We start from the raw sequence: 18,914 nt of genomic DNA on the forward strand, positions 1-18,914 counted from the left end.
AGATCTGATCGCAGTACAAATTTGTTCTCAAAATGGGCAAAACCATGTGCACTGCAGGTGGGGCAGATGTAACATGTATAGAGAGCGTTAGATTTCTGTGAGTTATTTTGTTTCTGTGCAGGGTAAATACTGGCTGCATTATTTTTAGACTGCAATTTAGATTTCAGTTTCAACACACCCCACCCAAATTTCACTCTCTCTGCACAAATTACATCTGCCCCACCTGCAGTGCACATGGTTTTGCCCATTTTGAGAACACATTTTTACTGCGATCAGATCTGAATAAGGGCCGTTACACATACAGCTAGGCCAGTGTAATAGAGTCCGAGTTAGAAGCACTCACACAGAACAGGTATATAAAGTTGGACATAAATAGAGCTATTTATTTTTGCATGAGTTGTGTTCGGTAATCCTAAAAAATCAATTACAGGTGCACAATTACAGCACAGTTTCTACATTGCTAACCTTGAAAATAAAAAATATATTTTGAACTTCAAAAATAGGTCATGAAACACACATGCAATTGTTGACATTTTCCCACCTAAACTGTGTCTTATTGGTAGCTCTGTGTAAATAGGACACACATTATGGGTGACATTCTATGGGATGCGATTTGGCTTTTTTTGCGTTAATTAGAGCAGAAAATGGCGATATCGCATTTTTCCTTAAAATCGCCAATTTAATGTGATGCGTTAAGGGACTGAAATCGCATATTATGTGTGTTAAGGTATGCTGAGTAAAAGTGCGAGATTAATTCGCATTTTTATCGCATCCAGATGTTTTCCAATACAAAAGTATAGAAGTCGCTTATTTAATGCAATGCGCATTTGCACATCGAATTTTTTAGGTGCCTAATTATCGCACTTATTTCAGACCAGGGTCTGTTTGGCGAATTAGCCAGAACCCTGCACAGATCGCAATGTTCTGTGCAGGGTTCTGCTGTAAAAAATAAAACAAAGGGTTAAAAAAAAAAAACGAGCGCGGGGTCCCCCGCCAGAGTATAACCAGCCCCAGGCTCACTGAGCCGGTGCTGGTGACATAAAATCAGGGTCCCCGACAAATAGGGGTCCCCTTGATTTCATGAAACCAGCACCAGGCTCAAGGTCCGGCGCTGGTTCCCAAAATACGGGGGACAAAATGACTAGGGGTCCCCCGTATTTTAAGAACCAGCACCGGACACAACCAGCCAGCGGGGTAATGCCACAGCCGGGGGAAACTTATTATATAAGCTCCCACCCTCCAGGACTTACCAGCCCATGCTGATAGTCCGGGGCTGTCCCCGATGCCCCTGGGCGGTGGGCATCGGGCTGATGGCTTGTGTAAAAAAAAAGAATTCAAAGTATTGTTTTATACTGGCGAACTATGAGTCCCAGCAACCCCGCATGCTGGGACTTGGAGAACCACAAGTCCCAGCATGCGGGGCATTAAAGGGCCCGCTGGCACTTGTAGTTCTGCAGTACAAAAAATAGTTAACAAAAACACACTGACACACTGTAAAATAAAAGTTTAATACACACAAAACACACACACACTGATACTTACCTACCTTGAGCCCGTAGTTCGGTCCCTGGGTCCTGGGTCCGTCCTCCGGGGCTCCAGGGCAGAAGAGTCCGGTTCCGGGGCCTTGGTCCTGGTTCCGGGGCTGGTCCTGGGGTTCCGGGGCTCCTGGGCTGCAGAATCCGGGGTCCGGGATCCGAGGTAGTCCCCAGGGGTACCTAAGGAAGCAAATACAACTCACCTGGTCCCCGGCGACGACCTCGGAATCCTCTCCGGTGACAGCGCTGCTCCCATCTGGTACCCGGCTCGCAGGACGTTGACAGGCGCAGAGATGTTTCCTCCTCGGCGTCTCTGCACAGAATGATTTCTTGGCCAATCAGGAGCCGAGAAAGTCAGCTCCTGATTGGCCAGAAATCATTCTGAATACAGACGCCGAGGAAGTAACATCTCTGCGCATCTAGAGCAGAGATGTTTCCTCCTCGGCGTCTCTAGTTAGAGACGCCGACCACTTTGCCGAAAAACGCCCCTCTTTGCACTTTTCAGCCTCCAATGCGCATCACATTAAATATGCGCATTTTGACTGAAAAGTGCGAATTGAAAAAAGGCGATTTGCGGCAATGTGGTGTGCGAAGAAAACATGCGCATTTAGCGCAAAGCATAGAATGTCACCCTATATGTGTAATTGCCACTGTGCATACCAAATTACGGGGTAGATTTATTAAGATGCACACGGAGCTGGTGCATCTGCGGGCGCAAGTGGGTGTCTCAGTCACTGCACAGTCAGTCACATACTAGTCAGTCATACACTAGTACACCAGGGGAAGGGCTAATACTAGCCTTAGCATATGGCAACAAATGCTAAGACAGTCTCAGTAATATGCGATTCAGAACCAGACCCTTATTGACCATTTTATACAATTCCATTGCAAAATGTGGACTTGGTTATTTTGCCTATGGAACAAGATTTTTATGACCCTAATCCAGTGGTTCCCAAACTTTTTAAATCACGGCACCCTAGAGTATCAGAATTTCATTCACAGCAACCCTAGTCCAAAATGTTTTTATTGAGAAATTTGGAAAAAATATATTAAATTAAGTCAATGGTGTTTTAATGTCATCCTTATGGTAAATTATGTGGTGAGGGATAGAATTAGCTTCTGTTTGTACACATATTTTACAATCGGAAGCCCCAAACAATAGTTGTTCTTATTATACTGACCAATTTTAATTTGAATTACTCTTGGACCACCAACCTAAAGCACCCCTGCACGTGTCCCAAGGCACCCCAGGGAGCCACGGCACACAGTTTGGGAACCACTGCCCTAATCAATGTATTACTCCATAAACTGCACATGGGTTAAGTTATGACAGAATTACTGATGTATGTAATTTATCTGCTTAGAAAAACATTTCTATAGAGTCCATTGTGAGCAAATGTTGGTCTCTGAAATTAAACAAATCTCCTAACTTTCTTCTGTAATTTTGTATTAGTTGCATTTTACATTATCAGATGGTAAGAGAATGGGTAATAACAAGAACCCATTCCGAGATGTTATTTGGCTTATGTCTAAGTTTGAAAAGTAGGCTCAGCAGGTTTCCAAACTTGTACTGTGACCTTGTAAGAAACTATCCTGGAATAATTGATCCTATTAGACATAAAAGTTCTTGTTAAATAGTCACCTAAGGCACAAGAAGTTTTTATTTGGCTTAAGACTCGTTTTACATACTATTGATTTCAGATGAATTTGTTTTATTTGTTTACAATTTATTCCTTGTTCTCAGTGTTATTTGTGTGTGACTGTTTTGTGAGTGTCAGTGTTTGTTATACTTTCTGTTTTTTGGAATAGCAGGTGTTGGTAAACAGGATGCGTTATGTAATGCTGTAACAGGCTGTGGGTGCAATCTGAGACATCTCATCTGCCAAAGGCACCTTTCTTGCGGAGTTTCCCAAAAGTTTCCAGTGTTTACCTAAACCACATCTAAATAAATCCAATTTGTCTCTTGAACATGTGAAGTGATTTGCAGTGTGTTGGGTCTGTATTTTAGGTCATTTCTAGTGCTTAAGGCATCGCAAATGTTTTGTACAAAGGGCATACAATAGAACAGTACAGGGAGATAAAACTTAACATTACAGTAAATAAATAATAACAAATATAGAGTACAGGTAACAAAGAGCACCACAATTCAATACACAATACAGCTTATCTGTAAGTAGTGAGGAAGTAATCAATGTACTACTAGGGGCTGGTGGCCATACATAGAGGTGAGCCATAGCCATCTGGAGTGTATGTCGACAAGGATGGCTGCTGAGTAGGGGAGAGCTATAAGTAAAATGTGAGAAGAGGAGGGAAGAGGGCCCTGCTCAGAGGAGATAACAATCTAGTGGGAAGGGGCGACAGACAGATGACATGAGGTGCAGCAAGTGGGAGGTGGCCTGATAGCAGGATGTAAGCAAAGCAGAGATGGTCAAGGCATCAGCCAGGGGGTTGGAGGAGCAGCCTAAGGACTAGGTTATGCAGCAGAAGGGTAGGCTTTGATGAATAATTAATGCAGTAGTTTAAAGCCCACCAAAAACACACTGAAAACCTGCCACTTCAATACAAGACTGATTAAATTACAAATTAACAAAGTTGCTTTCCACTTAGAGCCTCCAGTTTCTATGGATACATCCAGACCTCGCCACTACCTAGGCCTCAAACTATCCTGCTCCACTACCAATCAAGCCTCCAGTAACTGGCCTCAATCCACAGACATGCACTCTGTGCCTCAGAACCATCCCTTCCATTGGCCCTCTTACACCTCCAGATCCACATATATATCACCTAAGGATTGCTTCAGCTCTAACATTGATACTCATCTATATTTTCTGTCTGTCTTAGAAATATCTAAGGTGCCCGTACACGGTGCGATGATTGCATCGCAACGCATGCGATTTCCGTGTGATGCGATGCAATCCAAGGGCAGTACAAAAAGTATGTGCAGCACATACATTTTGTACTGTGCGATGCGATGCCTGCGGAAGAATTCTTTGGTCCTGCATAAGGTAGCCCAGGTCCAGGGGAGGTTGACATCATACAAAGCCTGTTTGTTATTGTCACTTACAGTATGTCCTTTTGCTGTATTTTTTACACCCTTGTTATCATCTTCTGCACAAAGTTACTGTAAAAAAACAGCATTTAAAATAGCAGTTAGGAGCTTATTGGCTCTAACTTTATCTCTCACCAAGACTTAATCTGGCCATACATCTACAGATGTATTGTCAGATCTGGCTGGTTAGAACAAAAACCTGGTAAAATCTGAATGCAGGTTTGTCAGTTTCCAGCATTTAGAAGCAAATTGTCAACTGTCATCCATTACCAGGTTTTCGCTGCAACCAGGCAGATCGGACAATAAATCTGTAGATGTATGGCCAGATTTATTCATAGACCCTACTGAGTAGCAACTGCTAGCAGATGTGTACCCAGTTGAAGTGATCGTTTTGAAATCCTGATTGCAGCATGAAGGATCTGCGAAATGACCAGCGGTGACCCGCATCGGATCAGAATCGGATCTAAAACATGCCCGATTTACATACAATCGGTCGAGATTCTATTGAAATTGTAGGAATTGAGGCCAAATCGTTCTGGTGTGCACCCAGCATTATACTGCTGCAAGTAGCTGCTACTCCAAGTTGTTGTCCAAATTAGTCTGAGGTGCAGAAACTGTGCCAAATAGAGACCCATCTAACTAGAGACACCTCAATACTGATATACAATCGATTATTTTATTAAATCAAAGTAATCAGTCTCTAGCTTGATAAACTGCGTAACAGATTTATTTGCTAATCTATATGCATCGTGTCATTTACATTTTGTCCATCTTGGTTCTTATACTAACTGTTTTGCCATTATGTTTTAGAAATGCTATTTAGCCTTACATGACGTAATGGAAGCTGTCAAAACTGTTTATTGTCCCCATTACTACTTGTCTTATCTATGGAAGCTTTGTCCTAACATATAAATAGATCAGAATTAACAAGGAGATATCTGGATTTAATGAAGAATAAAACAAGCTCACAAGTTAACTTTTGCACATAAAACCATTTTTGCTGACCTAACCCTATTTACCTATCTCTTCCCAATCTATTGTGAGCTGGATTTTGGATATTTGGTTTTAGGTTTTAGTGCCAAATGTATGAAGCTTTAAATAGTGATAAAGTAGAGAGTGATAAACAACCAGCCAATCACCTCCTACCTGCCATGTTACAGGCTGAATTTGAAAATGGACAGTTATATCACTGTCCACTTTATCACTTTTTGAAGCTTGATACATCTGACCCTTAAATATAAGGCAGTGAATATTTCCATAAATAAATTATTTAAAAAAAAATTCTATTCATATGGCCACAAAATTCTTCCTCATATTTTTGTCAATATCCAATCCCACCTCCAGACTGAAATGATGTAGAGCAAACATTTCCCACACTTCCATGGTGTCATCTATTGGGATACTGTGCTGTAAAGACACATATCCAACTTTCCGCACCTAAAGGAGCAAGTTCATTCTGGGTGAGATGTACTAAGCTTGAGAAGTGATAAAATGGAGAGTGATAAAGTACAAGAAAATCAGGGGTAGATTTATTAAGCTCTGAGAAGTGATAAAGTGCCTGGTCTTTATCCCCGGCCAATCAGCTCCTACCTGTCATTTTTCAAACCAAGCCTGTAACTTCACAGTTAGGAGATGATTGGCCAGTGATAAAAACCAGACACTTTATCACTTCAACAAGCTTAATAAATCTGCCCCTCAGCCAGTGGCGTAGCCGCCGTTAGGGGGGGGGGGGGCGCCCATACCCACAACCCGCCGCCGCCGCCCCGTCAAGCACCCCCCCCGGCCGCCCTGTCGCCCCGCCGCCTATGCTAACCCCCTCCCCCGCAGTCTTACCTATCGCGCTGCGCTGGTCCCGGCGGCTCCGTTCTTCTGCTGAGGACCACCACAAAATGGCCGCCCCCATACAGCAGACAGTTTCAGAGAACAGTGTGCTATATGGGGGCGGCCATTTTGTGGTGTCCTCATCAGAAGAACGGAGCCGCCGGGACCAACGAGATACGTATGTCTGCGGGGGATTGGGGGGTAACTATAGCACCGCAGCCCCCGGCGCCCCCACATGCACAGCGCCCCCCCACGGTGGCGGGGGCTGCGGTGCTATAGTTACGCCCCTGCCCTCAGCTCCTAACAATCATGTTACAGGCTGGTTTTGAACAATAACAGTTATGAGCTGATTGGTTGGTTTTTTTCTCACTCTCCATTTTATCACTTTTTAAGGCTTATTATATCTGGCCCTTTGTGAGAAAACTAAGACCTGATTGCAAAAATGCTTTTTTTCTCAAATGGACAAAAATATGCTGCACTGCAGGTGGGGCAGATGTAACATGTGCAGAGAGAGTTATGCTGGTCACACATCAGACACACTTTCCTCCAACCATTCAACTAGTTGGTTGGTTGAAATAAAAACCTGGTACTGGATAGGAGCAAATGTAATTTGTAATTAAGTCATTTGTTTCCCAAATCAGAAGATGGACAACTGTCACTCAGACAATGTACTCTAGTTGGACCTATTTGATTTAAACAATTTCACTGAATGTTTTTGGCTATTCTTCTGAGTTTGTCAGCAAATTGCTTGTTGGCATTTGCCCCCACACAGTACCAGATTTTCAGTTCAACCAATCAACTAGTAGGATGGTTGGAGGAAAGTTGGCCTGATGTGTGGCCAGCATTAGATTTGCGATCAGGCATAAATAACCCACTATGTCTACCAATATGCTGAGAATGTTGAGTTTCAACTGTCTCTCTTTTTGAAGTGTTCAAGTACAAATGCCATCTAAATATGAGTCTGCATTCATATACAGGTATATTCTCTTGGCTTGTATCCTCATGTACCAAAGATATGCACAAAATATAAACTAAAAATATATGCAACCAAATTACTGCAACATTTTGTGCTGTTTTACAAAATTATTATCTATGAGATCATTAAAAATAAATAAATAAAAGAACAACATTCTGACCTCTCAAACTAAATGAATTAATAACAAGAACCATAACTATTTCCTGGGATGCTTACTGGTGAAGCAACAAATAGCATACTTGCCTGCTTTTGAAAACTAGTTTCAGGGAGATTACAATTGGTAGTAAAATTTTGCACAGTGCCTCATTGAGGGGTCGTGTCATGCTCCACCCAAAGGACGTGTCTAGTTCCATATATGGAGAGATTGTAAAAAAATATTGTGAATGTAGCACCTAGAAGCGTGGGTGTGTACTGCTACATCTGAGGGGAATCTTGTAAATTGACTTATATCCAAATGTAGATGGTAAGCAGTTAGTAAGAGCTACTATACTTGCCAAAGTGCTGGGAAATTGTGCTGATGATTCAATGTAAATGTATCTGTCTCTCATTCCTTTTCCCCAAAAAAATGTAATAGTGTAATGTGGGCTAGATAAAATTAGGGTGATTGCTAGACTAATCAGGGAGATTGCAGCTAATTCAGGGAGTCTCCTGCAGAATGCAGGAGGGTAGGCAACTATGACAAATAGCATGGTCACAAGTACTGTGATGACCTCCTTCAAAATTGCCAACCAACATCATCCTATGCAAGGCTAAACTGGGCAGTATGGCATTCTCCTGTTATAATGTGAATCCAGCCCCAAACATACTGTATCAGCATGATGCAGAAATCCTTAGGGTAGGGCTGGGCAACACCGGCCCTCCAGATGTTGATGAACTACACATCGCAGCATGCCTTGCATCAGTTTCAGCATGGCCACATAGCAAAACTAATGCAAAGCATCCTGGGATGTGTAGTTCATTAACATCTGGAGGGCCGATGTTGCCCAGCCCTGCCTTAGGGAAATTGAGCCTGCATAAACTGTGTGGGTGGCATGGTAGACTTTATTAAACTAAATTAGCTACATAATAGTGCGGTTGTGGAACAGTCATTCACTCATGGGAAAGGTAATAGTTGTGGAACTACAAGCATCAGCATGCCCAAGGCTGTCAGGGAGGAGCTACATTGACTGCTATCGCACACGCTAGCAGTTAGTGCCTTCTTGGCCTTTGAGTACTGTTTTGAAATCACATGTCGACAGTCACTAGGTCAACCACTAATGGTCGACAGTGACTAGGTCGACAACAAAGAATGGTCGGCATACACTGGTTCAACATTGACAGGTTGACACAAGCTTTAAGTCGACATGGCCAGGGTAGACATGACATAACTCTGGATCAAATCCAGAATGCAATCACGTTATTGTTTAAAAAGACCCTAATTATATGGCCAGCTTAATGCACTTTGAAACAACATATTTAATGTACTCTCTTCTAAAGGCAGATTTTCCACAAGGCAACCTAGGGGCCTGCCTAGGGCCCAGCAGGTCCCAAAAGGGCCTCATAAAGAAATTGTGGTCATTCAAAATGTTCCCAGAGAAGCATTGCGCTATCACCGTGTGGTGTCGTGTCACCATACAAACCTGCCAACACTCCCAAAGTCCGCTTTGACAGGATAAAAAATGTTTTGACACAAAATGGTTTTATCCACTGCATGGTGGTGTCCTCTGCAAATTTTATGATTTTTACTGATTGCTCGGCCGATGTGCAGTAGCATATAGAGTGAAGAGCAGTGAGGAGCATAGGCGAATCTAGGGGGTGGTCCGGGGGTGCACAGGACCACCCATTAGCCCATTTTGCAGCTGAGGGATGGGGCTTTCCAACGAGCCCAGCCCCGTGTCTCTAGCCCCCTAGGAACCGGAGATACTGCCAGGCAAAGCTGGAACGTTTTCCCTGTAGGATAACATGGGACACGCTAATTCCGACCCCCACCCAGTTCAACGGCTGCCAGTTCCCCCTTCGGCATCACTGAATCTCAAGGTTGATCTCAGTCGAACCCAAATCGCTGGGCCTTCAATCTGATACCAGGCTGGATCCATATGGGTTAATTGGTTCCAGGGATATTGAGGTTAAACCGTTTGGTACTTGTGTATTTTGGCGGCGCCCATCGCATCGCATACCATAACACATACGATGGTATGCGATATCGTACGATAGTGCACGATGGCATACAATTTTGAAATTGTATGCCATTGTACATGGCATACGATGCCATACGATGCGATGCGATGCGATTAAACATTGTATAAGCACCCTAATGGGTGCTTATACAATGTTAAGCACCCAAATGGGTGCTTACAATGTTAAATGCACCCCCACGCCACCCCCCACTATAAACGTGAACCCGAAGCGTGGCGAGCGCAGCGAGCCCGCGAGGGGCGGCGGTACGCGTCCTACGACCTTTTCATACCCCCACTTTCCACGTCGGCGTGGAGTTGAGAATAGAATAGTGTGGCGAGCGCAGCGAGCCACCGAGCCCGAAGCGTGGCGAGGGGACGCGGATACCTTCACAGTTATACGCGTCCCCTCGCGGGCTTCACAGGTGTCCGTGGCGACGCGGACACCTGTGAAGCCCGCGAGAGGACGCGTTTACCTGTGAAGGTATCCGCGTCCCCTCGCCACGCTTCGGGCTCGGTGGCTCGCTGCGCTCGCCACACTATTCTATTCTCAACTCCACGCCGACGTGGAAAGTGGGGGTATGAAAAGGTCGTAGGACGCGTACCGCCGCCCCTCGCGGGCTCGCTGCGCTCGCCACGCTTCGGGTTCACGTTTATAGTGGGGGGTGGCGTGGGGGTGCATTTAACATTGTAAGCACCCATTTGGGTAAGCACCCATCTCTGCACAAGTAACACCTGCCCCACCTGCAGTGCACATGCTTTTGCCCATCTAAGAAGGATTTTGTCAGAAAGAATGAACCAAAATAAGGCCCTAAATCCGGCTCTGCTCTCTGTAGTATAGAAGTTTCCTAAGACTTAAGTTACGTACACACTGACCAAAATATCAGCCATTCAGTTGAACTTCCAAAATACAGATGGAACAACTGCCAGTGTGTAGCAGTGATATATTTGAGAATGGCATCGTTCACAGATATATCACATTGGTTGTGCAACACAGCCAATGCCCAATAAATCTAAAGATATATTGGCGCGTTGCGTTGTGTGTACGGGCAATCTGTCGACTGCTCATACAGCTGCTGCAGGAGCCGCCGGTAATTGACAGCTCAATGGGCGGGCACATGTAGATGCACCCACCTATTTGTGATGTCAGACCCGATCGATTGGGCAGTGTGTATGGAGAACCCTCTGCCCATTCTGTCCATAGATATATCTGCAAATTGCTTGATCTAGTGTACCCAGCATTATACAGACATTATATCCAAGGTACTGCCTTCTTCATGGATTGTGGTCTACAGGACTGCTGTCAGAAATTGTGGGGCCCAGGACTGACAAAATCCCGGGCCCCTTGCCTGACACCACCCCCTTCCCTTCCCCTACCAACACCGTCTGCCGTGTATAAAAGCTTACCTGCGTCGGTGGTCCATCTTGGTCCTCCGGCATCTGCCATCTATGATCTGGCATGCTTAGGCACCCGCACTGTAAGCCGCGTGATGTCACACCAGGCGTGGCTTGCAGTGCGGGCGCCCAACATTCCTGCACAGCAGCAGGATCCGGCCATGTCCTGGGGACTGTCTGTGTGCGGTGGGCTACGGAGGACATGCAGCCTGCCGCTGTGTGGTGGGAAGGGTGGCTGAATTGAATGGGGGTGCTGGCAGGCTGCTGCCTGGGCCCTTCTGTCTGTCAGAGCCTCTGTGCCCAGTACAGTTGTACCCCTAGCACCCCCCTGTCTGCGGCTCTGGTGGTCTGTGATAAATACCTGAATCCGTAATGCAAGTAACAAACAAAACAGAGAAAGAGAAATAAATCGGAAAACCCCCGAAAAAAATATAACACTATAACCCAGTAAATGTGTCAATAACATTTTGGGGGTTATTCTAGTCCATTCTTTCTGACAAAATCCTTCTTAGATGGACAAAACCATGTGCACTGCGGGTGGGGCAGATGTAACTTGTGCAGAGAGAATTAGATTTGGGTGGGGTTTTTCTTCAAAGTGAGATCTATATTGAAGTGTAAAATCATGCAGTCAGTATTTTCCCTGCACAGAAACAAAATAACTCACCCAAATCTAATTACATTATGTTACATCTGCCCCCCTGCAGTGCACATGGTTTTGTCCATCTAAGAAGGATTTTGTCAGAAAGAATGAACTAGAATAAACCCCTTTATTTGTGACTAACAGTAAATTGAGCTTTTATTATTGCCAAAATATGCTGCATTACCGGAAAATATGTCACATCTATGTCAAAATAATCATTATAATTTTATAGCTCAATTCTGCAGCTTAACAAAACTATGCTTTGAAGTTTTCATTTGTATATTATAGTATTCTGCTCCAATAAATAACACTAGTTTAAAAAGTATATTACAGTGGCCAGTAATGCTATGCAGTCAACAGTATCCCATAGGAGGTACCCCAGGCTGGGAACTAGTGTGCGTGTGTGGAAACTGGCTGTGGTAAAGACAGATACTAAGGGACTGATTCAGAACCTGTCCCTAATGTGCAAAACCCGGGAGCGAATGACTTCAGCAAGTTTCACACTGAGGATGGAAGGGAAGGGGGCGGCTCTCTGTAGCAGTGATTGTCAGCAGTGGACAAAATGTATGATTATCAAAAAAGCTGCACAAAAGAATCACCATACATTAGCAATTCGAAGTCCAATCCATTGCAGATTGTCCAACATTTTTTCATCGCAATCACCAAATGGGGAAGCCCATACATTAGCAATGGTTATTGGCAGTCATCACAAAATTGTAAAATTGCCCCAATCCATCTCTGATGTATGGCCAGCTTTTAGCCCAGTGTAATGTCCAGAAGTAGGTATATACAGTGGCAAACGCAGGATTTTGTCTGTCCACAATCTAGCACTATGCATAGCAAACCATTGGTGGAGTGGTAGAAGAACTTAGTAATGACTTTTCATGCACTAGATACAATATGGAATACAGTATTTATATTTAACACTATAGATGATCTATACTATACACTGTATCAAGTATTTAAATAATATAAATAAGTGGTCAGGAAAAGGTTAAATATACCATAATAAATAAATAAATACACCAACATAATAGAACCAGATAAGGCTCCTGTCTCTTCTTTCTGGCAGCTGCTCTCTGTTCCAGTACACTGATTGAGGATTGTTTGGTCTACAGCAAAATGGTCAACAAGCGACATGGGGAAAGGTCGACATGGGTCAATGTTGACATGGGTTTAGGTTGACAAGTCAATAGGTCGACACAAGCAATAGGTCAACAGGGTCTAGGTCAACAGTCAAAAGATGGACATGGGGTTTTTCACTGTTTTTTTACCCAAATGTCAACACAGTCGACATGAACACAGTATCCAATGCACTGCATCCCCTCGCTTTACTTGTGATGCTTAGGGCACGGTGCCTCGCTGCGCTCAGCATACTATTTTGTTCTCCCTCCACACCCTAACGGATGGTAGGGCATGAAATATCGCCTGTCAGCACGTCGGCTCATCACATGTTGGCTCAAAAAATAGTGAAAAAACCCACGTCGACCTTTTGACTGTCGACCTAGACCCCGTCGACCTAATGCTTGTGTGGACCTAATGACCTGTCGACCTAAAACCATGTTGACCTAGACCCATGTCGACCTAGAACCATATAGACCTAACGGTGTCGACCCAACGCTTGCCGACCAACTTGCGGTAGACCCAATGACAGTACCCCAGCAAGATTGGTAGAAGAAGCTGCTACCACTGGGCATGTGCAGCATGTCCCTTACACTGCATGATGTAGCGACATCTGTAGTTATTGTATTATACAGTATACTATTGCTATTGTTGTATCAATTTGAGGCACTTTCCAAGAGAAGAGGGGTTGAATACAAATTGACAATTATAGCCACTAATTGTCATTGGATGGCTTTATTTTAATAGCATACTAACAATTGCAAATCTTATGTTGAAACGTAAGACCAACCAGTGTAGTATGCAAATATCAAACACTTCTATAGACTAATATGTAATAATGTGAATGAGGGTAAAACTTGTGCGCTTAAATACATTTCCACAGGAAACTAGCTGAACACAGTCCTTTGGTTTTCCTCATGTGCATCATTACTGGGCCATAAGCTGAATCTGCAGACAGATAATAGGAGTACAAAGCTGGCACTCTGACAAGGGGCATTGAGGGCACATTGTTAAATAAGTGTTTTTGAAACACAACCCAGACAGACTAACCCTTCACCAAATGTTCCAGCCAGCAGCAAACTTTCATATCAGGTTTATAATATTAATATCAGTATGACTGTATGTGCTAGTACTATACTTACAGAAGGAATTATTCTCATAATGCATTATACATTTTTACACTGTGAATGTGTCTGCATTGTACTGAAATGACTTTATGATGCAACTATGTAAAATCCGAGGTGTAATGAACATTTAATGTAGGTTAAATACTGAGAAAATGATACGTTATTTCTATTTGACATGATACAGTATGTATACTGCACTCTCTTCCCAGCTTTGACCTGTGCTGCATATACTGTATACATCACTTATATAGTAAAAAGCCATTTGACTGTGTCACTGTGGAAACATTCCCAATGAGGTTATTAGGTAAGTAGGTTAAAAGTGAAATAGCTGACAGACTTTTAAGTGAAAATGGCATCTTATTCCAGGTTGGATAATCATTGACAGACCTTGGTCTGGTCAGAAACATTGGAGGAGATATGCTGTTGGTATAGTAGACTAGAGATAGTTGCATAAACTTGAGTCAACATATTGGGTCAAAAACATGATAATTAATAATTTATAAATAGAATTTAGCTGCTGCACAGTAAAGGTGTACACACGGTAACACTATGACCGTCTCCAACCGATCTGAATGACCCGTCATTTAAAAACTTGCCTTGTGTGGGCATGATCAGGATCCAATGCCCAAGCGGAAAGAGGAACAACCTGTCGGGCACGATTTGGATGCATTGTTCCATGTATATGCATGATGATTGATGTGGCAATGATGTGGTATATGATTTGCAGGCTTAGATGGGACATTATCTGACCTATCTAACCCTCTGATCATTCAATCAATTGTTCTTTGTGTGGGTATGGTGTTCTGGATTTCAAGGATGATTGGATTGGATCTAATATCTATCCGTGTGTGGGCACCTTAATGAAGATTCCTGAATGAATATTGAATACTTACTCACTATGAGGCTCATTCAGATTTGGACACATTTGCATTATAAGAATAGGATGCATTTACGGTGGCGGTGAACGGGATGCCGGCCGTCTAAATACGATGCTGGGATCCTGGCCAGCGGCCACAACACCAACTCCAGAATCCCAATATGCAGATTTTTTTCCTGTGATTTCTGGATGCGTAATAGAGATTTGCATTTGAACAAGGTTCTGAAACTATGGTCCCAGAGACGCACACATGTGTAGTAGACTCGTGCAAGACTCGTACACTGCCAGAGAGCAGGAGGCTTGCACATGCCTTGTTCCTCTCTCCAAGCTTTAGATATATACACTGTATGTATGTATACTGTATATGGTGTGGGGTGGAGTCATTCCATGAGGTAAGAAAAATAGACAGAGACATCATCAGATGTGGTGACACTCAGTGCGCACTCTGTAGTACCACTCCTCCTTACTGCTCTGGAGGCACGGTCACCCAAAAATGAGGCATTACGTAATTTAAAAGTGCATGGCCTCGTGGGATCTCTCTTTCATCACTCCGGGGGCATCTCCAGCATCTCTGGAGATGGGGCTGTGTGAGATGCCGGATCTTCATCTGTGACAGGAACAAAGTGTGCAGGAGAGTATCACACTGCAGCACCCAGTTTCTGTCACTGCAGAAGAGCCGTAACTTCGGTGTCACCCCTTTCGATGGGGACATTCGGGTGCGGACTGCACCCTTACAACTGGCTTGTGACACCACTGTTTTCAAAGCGTACTGCTCCTTACAGTGGTGCTTTCTGTATGTAGTTTTTTTAATAATGAAAATGAAGGTGGTCCTTTTGCTGGGGAGGGATTATATTAACCCCTTGAGTGTTGGGTTTTCTTGGGGCAAGACAAACCTACCAGCCCAGCAATACTCACCACAGAACTTAGAGGCAGCTGCTGCCTTCTGGGGCTTTTTGAAGCAGCTCGGGGAGGTACAGGGGGGGCGCTCGGGGTGACTTGGCTCCCCTGCTGCTTCCCCTGCCGCTGCCCCATTACCATTCGCTGCAGTGACCAGGCAGCAGGCCATGCTCAGGAAAGTTTGGGGATGCTCGAGATCCCGTACAAATAAATGCCTGAGCAGGGCCTGCTGCCTGGTCACTGCTGCAAATGTGGCGGGACAGCGGCAGGGGAAGCAGCAGGGGAGCCCCGTAAATCCGGCATACGATACCCGGGGTAGGGACTGGCCGGAGGTGAGCAACAGGGGGGAGTGACAGGGGGTGCCCCTAGAGGTGGTGTGTGCCAGTGGTACACAGCTGGAGGCACCACTGGTGCACAACTCCTTATTGGTGGTATGTCCGCTAATACACTGAGCAATGTTATGAAAGGACATTTATACATTTTAAGGTGGCCATACATCAGAAAGATATTGTACCCAATCATACAATCTCAACTGATTGTAAGATGGATTGTATGCAGATTGTGTGCACATCTTATGTACATAATCATACAATCAATCAGCAGATGGATTGTATGACTGATTGTAAGATGGATTGTATGCAGATTGTGTGCACATCTTGTGTACACAATCATGCAGTAGATGGATTGTATGATTGATTGTATGATCGATTGTGTGTAGATTGTGTGTCCAAAAACCACCAAGGACTGCCGGGGATTTCAAGGGAAATTGTACACAATCATGAGCGCAATCGATCTTAAGATCGATCTTTCTGATGTATGGCCAGCTTTAGAATTATTTGATATGCAATGTTGTCAATTCCAACACACAAAAAAAACATTCTGGACAGCAAGATAAAACCTGTAAAAATATTTCATGGTTACTATAATTTTATCTTACATACATCTAATACCCCAGTTCACATTTTATTTTTGCAATTGTGTGACTTCTCTTTCTTGTAGACCAGGCATGTCCAAACTGTGGCCCTCCAGCTGTTGTGAAACTACACATCCAAGCATGCCTTGCCATAGGTTTAGCATTTTCCATTAGAAAAACTGTAGCAAGGCACAGAGGCAGAACTCTGGGAGGCAATGGAGTTATCTGCCGCCGGGCTCCTGCTCTCAAGGGGGCACCTCTCCACCACTACCAGTTAAAATCCATTAATTGAAAGCCATCAAAATTGCTTCTGTGGCTGAGTTCTGAAATATACAGGTATATGTGTTCTCCCTCTCTTTCTGTATATACATACAGTATATTATATATATATATTTCATAACAGACTATATATATTTTGAATAACGTTGTGTGTGTGTGTGAGGGGGGGCACCAATATTCATCTTGCCTCCGGGCAACTGGGACAAACTTACGCCACTGGCAAGGCATGATGGAACTTGTAGTTTCACAACAGCTGGAGGGCCATAGTTTGGACATAGTGTAGACTATGGGCTCAAACCCATTGTGCATGAAGAGTGCGATGTGCCATTGCCACTGCATTTTAACACTGGCAACTGCATCTGAACTCCGACCCTTTGCAGGCTGAACAAAAGTGTTCAAGCCATATGGGGCAGTGAGAATTTTTGTGTGAATCGCAGCTACTGAAAAGTGCAGGATCATTGAGGATAGGGGGGCAGATGCAGGGCCGGCGCTACCACTAGGCAAATCTAGGCATTTGCCTAGGGCGCCGGCCACTGGAGGGCAGCATTTTGCCCCCCCGTGCCGCGGGGGTACCTGTCCTGCGGCGCTGTGTATTTAAAGCTGGCGGCGGAGGCAGCGAGGGGTCCCTGCAGTCAATAAATAACGAGCGCTATCCGCCGGGCTATGCGGAAGCGCTTCTGTTGTGAAAACTCTGTCCGCACGCTGAGTGGCTGAGATTCAGCCAATCAGCGTGCGCCGTGCGGCCAGTGTTTTCACAACAGAAACGCTTCCGCATAGCCCGGCGGATAGCGCTCGTTGACTGCAGGGACCCCTCTCTGCCACCGCAGCCAGCTTTAAATACACAGCGCCGCAGGACAGGTACCCCCCCTCCCCCGGCACCGGGGCGCCCCCACCCTGACTCGCCTGGGGCGCTCCGGTGCCTTGCACCGGCCCTGGGCAGATGTATTAAGCCTTAACAAGAGATAAATGCAAGGGTGATAAGGAGAGGTAAATGTCCAGCCAATCAGCTCATTACTGACTTTTTTTTAAACACAGCCTGTAACATGGCAGTTAGCAGGTGATTGGCTGGATGTTTATCTCTATCACCCTTGCATTTATCTCTTGTTAAGGCTTAATACATCTGCCCCAGGGTGTCCAATCCTGGGATTGACAGGATCCCGGGATTTGGCCCTAAAATAGCCAGGCTTTGAATCCTGGGATTGAAGCTTCCAATCCTGAGACTATGGGATTAGCTTGCGCATGCGCAGACTAATATGGGCAGCATTTGCGCACCTGCCCAGATACTGCCAAGCTGCTCCTCCCCCGGATGTGCATCGTGGTCAGAGGTCATGCTGTGCAGCCTGCCTGCAGCACCTTTCCACCCTGCTGCAGTGCCCTCTCACCTCACTGCCCATTGCACTGATAGCCTCCTGCCTGATGGATCTTGCTGCTGCCTGCTACCACCATTCAGTCCCATGTAAGTAAACCTGCTTGTTTTTACTAGTGACAATATGTTACTTGTGTTCATGTTTATATTGCAAATGTCACTGACATTGTCCAGTGGCTATACTGATGTGACAGATATTCTAGAGTGACTGGGTGACTTTGTTACATGATTATTGTGTTAGTGCCAAGGCTAGCAGCAGCAAAGTACTGGCAGGCTTTGTCAATCAACATGATGGTTCACAGTTGGCAAAGTCTGAACTAATAATAATACTGGTGGAGCGAGGTAAGTAAATAATTGCTTAGTGTTTTTAGAGCATGAAGAAAACAAGCTTCTACAAAAAACATATTAAAAATAGGCTTCATCATTTTTGTTTATGCAGGTTCAGGAACTAATAGGCTTACTTACACAATGCCAGAGTCTAACGCACCGCGTGAGCGGAGGGGGCTTGACCCCAGCCTGCACATTGGCCCCCTCCTCTGTTAAATCACCTCTGCTACTATTACCACAAATATTATATTTTAATTTATGTAAAGTGATTGGTACTTGTGTACCTTCACAGCTCCCACGATGTGCATCGTACAAAGAAAAATCGCATCGCATGCGATCGCATCGCATGCGATCGCATGAGATCGCATCGCATGAGATCGCATGCGATCTCATGCGATGCGATGTCATTTTTCACAAAAATTATGGACATGAGTTGA

Source organism: Crinia signifera, chromosome 2 (assembly GCF_055691185.1).
Source record: "Crinia signifera chromosome 2, ASM5569118v1, whole genome shotgun sequence".
Lineage (NCBI taxonomy): Eukaryota > Metazoa > Chordata > Amphibia > Anura > Myobatrachidae > Crinia > Crinia signifera.